The sequence below is a fragment of the Galeopterus variegatus genome, unplaced genomic scaffold (genome assembly GCF_000696425.1).
Source record: "Galeopterus variegatus unplaced genomic scaffold, G_variegatus-3.0.2 Scaffold720, whole genome shotgun sequence".
Lineage (NCBI taxonomy): Eukaryota > Metazoa > Chordata > Mammalia > Dermoptera > Cynocephalidae > Galeopterus > Galeopterus variegatus.
In genome coordinates this window covers 531,307-534,613 of record NW_007726831.1, presented here as the reverse complement: position 1 = coordinate 534,613, position 3,307 = coordinate 531,307, and positions in this window count along the sequence as shown.

The following is a 3,307-nucleotide window of genomic DNA, read 5'->3' as shown; positions in this document are numbered from 1 at the left end:
CAAAATTAGGAAGAAGAAAATTTAACCAATTATCTTTCAATAAAACACTGTCAAATGAATAAAGTAAAGTTATAATACTACAAAATAAAAAAGGAAATGAGAAAAGATTGTAGGTCAAATAAATGCAGTTTTCAAATCCATTCTGAAAAAAAAATTAGAGAACAAACTAGGCAATATTGTACATACACACATACATTTATTTGGTGGTAAGACCCTTTGCTTTATATTTGCTGTATTATTTAATTTTCACAGCAATCTATTAATTAGGCAATGTGAATCAAGGCAGTGCTAATGAGCAGTAAAGCCGGGTCTTCATTGCAATTCCCCATTACAGCTGAGTTGCTCGAGAAGTTCTAAAAGGTTGAGAACTAGACAAGAGATTCCTGTATGCAGGATGGTTGACAAGGGTATATAATGTAAATACAAAGTATGGAAATAAGGGAAGAGACAAAGACAAAGAAAAGTAACCATTTGATCAATTATAATTGATTACAAGTTAATTTTGGATCAATAACAACAACAAAAATATTAACCTGAATGTGAATATCAAAGTGATCACTGAATACCAGCAAAAACAATGTAAGAAAAGCTACTTCTAGACACTTTGTCAAATGAAATATATTACAAAGTTTAATGGAGGAGCTTATAAACATCCAGAAAGAAAAAAAAAAAAAGTTGCCTAGAAAGGAATGAAAACAAAACTGCATTTAGATTTTTTGTTTTCAATATGAACTACCAGAAAACAATGAATTTATACTTTCAGACTTCCTAGAGGGAAGATGTGGTGACTTGAGAATCTCATAGCTAAGCTAAATTGGTTTTTATTCATGGAGACAAGTAATTTGATCTTTGAAAAGTTAAATGCTTAGAAAATATACTACCCATGTATCTGTTTTCAAAATACTACTTGAAGACTGTTGGGAAAATGGAACAATTTGGTCAGTCTCCCCTTGCCTCAGAACCCGTGCAGGGTTGTTTGGTAAACATTGTGTGTGGGTGGAGTAGGTGTGGCTGCATGACAGTGCCGCTTTAGCTAGTGTTTTATGCCTCTGGCACCCACCCTGCACGGCCATGTTTTTCCAGACCTGCAGCTTCCAAGGACAGTGTGGCCGGTTGCCTAGCTTATAGACCTGCATGAAGGCGCCTGGTGACCCAGCCTGGCATGTGAAGGGTTTGTGACCTAGTCTGTGAATGGGCTTGAGGGGTCTGGGAGCTCCAAACCCAGCCCTAGTTCAAGCATCGGCCCAGTCAGTGCAGGATTACTGGCAGGTAAAAGAGCCACGAGAGCTAGCATGTGTAGTAGGACACCCTGAGCATTTTCTGATTGTTAAACCTGCCCCCTTCTGCTGGAGAAACTGTTTTAGAGATTTTATGCTTGACTGTTTGGTGGCAAGCTCTCGCTCCTGCAGCTTAGCCTGCCTGCTTCCTGCACCCTCCCTCTGTGAGATAACAGCAGTCTCACATCCCCCAAAGGCCACAGGCAAATTAGGCTCCCGAAATGACCAACGGACTGTGTCCCACAATTAGCCAATCCAAATTAGCAGGACAGCATCCCTCATTTACATAAGAGGACCTGAATGGGAACTTGGGAGGGAAAAGGGTGGGAATTCAGGCTATATAAGGGGGTCTTTTCCTTTGTTCTGGGAGACATTGGTATAGGAGTTTTGCTCCCCAGTGCTCTCCTTGCTTGCAAACAAAAAGAGGCACTGTAACACTGAACAAAGAGCTGCAACACTAAAATAATGAGCTATAAAACTGCAACACTGATGCCAGTCTTGGATTCCTCTGTGCATTTGCCCAACAACAGCATGGTCGTCTAGCTTTACAATTGGCGTCACGAACAGGATTAAGAGCTAGACAATTGGCACTGTGAGCAGGATTCCAGACATTAGCCTCACAGTAGCCCTTGTGGCCAGACAAATTGGTGTCCTTGGCAGGATTATGAAACAAATTGGCATAGTCAGGCAGGATTACGCCACGTTTGGTGTAGCCTGCAACAGGACTCTGAGCAGATACAGGAGACGAAAGCCCTTGGAAAAAGAAGGAATGAGACTATTCGTGAGTATGCTGTGTCCTATGGCCAGCTTCCTGTTGACTGGGATCTGTTTGCTGCACACTGTACTGCAAGGCAGCATAGACCAGGTACTATGGCAGAAAACCCCTTGGGATGGGGAAGAAATGTGGCTGTCTTTGAGCGTGTGGTGCCCAGTGGCCACTTTTATGCTGACCAGAGCCTGGCTTTTGCTCACTCTGCTGCAAGTTGATCAAGTTTTGAACTGGAAAGCAGAGTTGTTGGCAGATGATGCGCAGCTACTGGCAGATTTGAGGCAGAAAGCAGAGTAGTTGGAAGTATGGGTAGATGTCCTAGAGGACGACGTGTGGCAACTGGCCACTCCTGCCCCTCACACTGGGGAAGATGACCAACCCAGTGGTGAGTTGGGGGAAACTATGCATCTCCAGGTACAACCTGTTGTGCACGAGAAATTGAGGCACAAGCAACCTATGGGAACAGACGGACAACATGTGGGCGATCCACATGTGACCCAGTTCACCACCTATGTCCCATAAACCCAGGTTGAACTGGTTGACTTGGGGAGATGGTTCAGGCAGAATCATGAGGATACCCTGGCTGCTTGGCTGTTGTGGTTATGGGACGTAGGGGTGGATAGTGTAATGTGCTCTGGTGAGGAGATGGAGAAATTGGCCTCCATCACCATGCGCCCATCCCTTAGGCAACAGCTACAGTATAGCCACAGATATACACCCGGATGAGGTAATCATTCCTTGATGGACTGGGTGAATGTAGCTGCCCATACCGTGTGGGCAAATGCTGGAGAACTGCCCAAGATTGTTAGTAAATGGCAAACATATGCTGAGTTGGCCCAAATCATTTGGGAGCTGGGGATGAGGCAGTCCATGTTTAATGTGAACACTCGTGGCCCAGACGATTAAAACTTTACAGGCAGCATGAGAGACATGGTGCTGCAGAATGCCCTGTCAAGGTCCTTTGGGTCACTGATGGCCATACTTGCCCCATATATTGGTCATTCTATACATGAGGTAACAACCATGATAGCAAGCTTGGGTGAAGTACAGGGTAGAAGACAAGCAAAAGGGGTCCAAAAGGTGGCTAAGACCAAACCCCCAAGAAATACTTGGGATTTTATCCTAAACAGACCGAGTAAGACTAGTCGTAAGCAGATGTGGCTTGACTTGCTTGCAGCAGGGGCTGATAAAAACAAAATTGACCAGCAGTCAAATACAGTTTTGTTTGCTTTGTGGCAGCAATTGCACCCTGAACAGCATT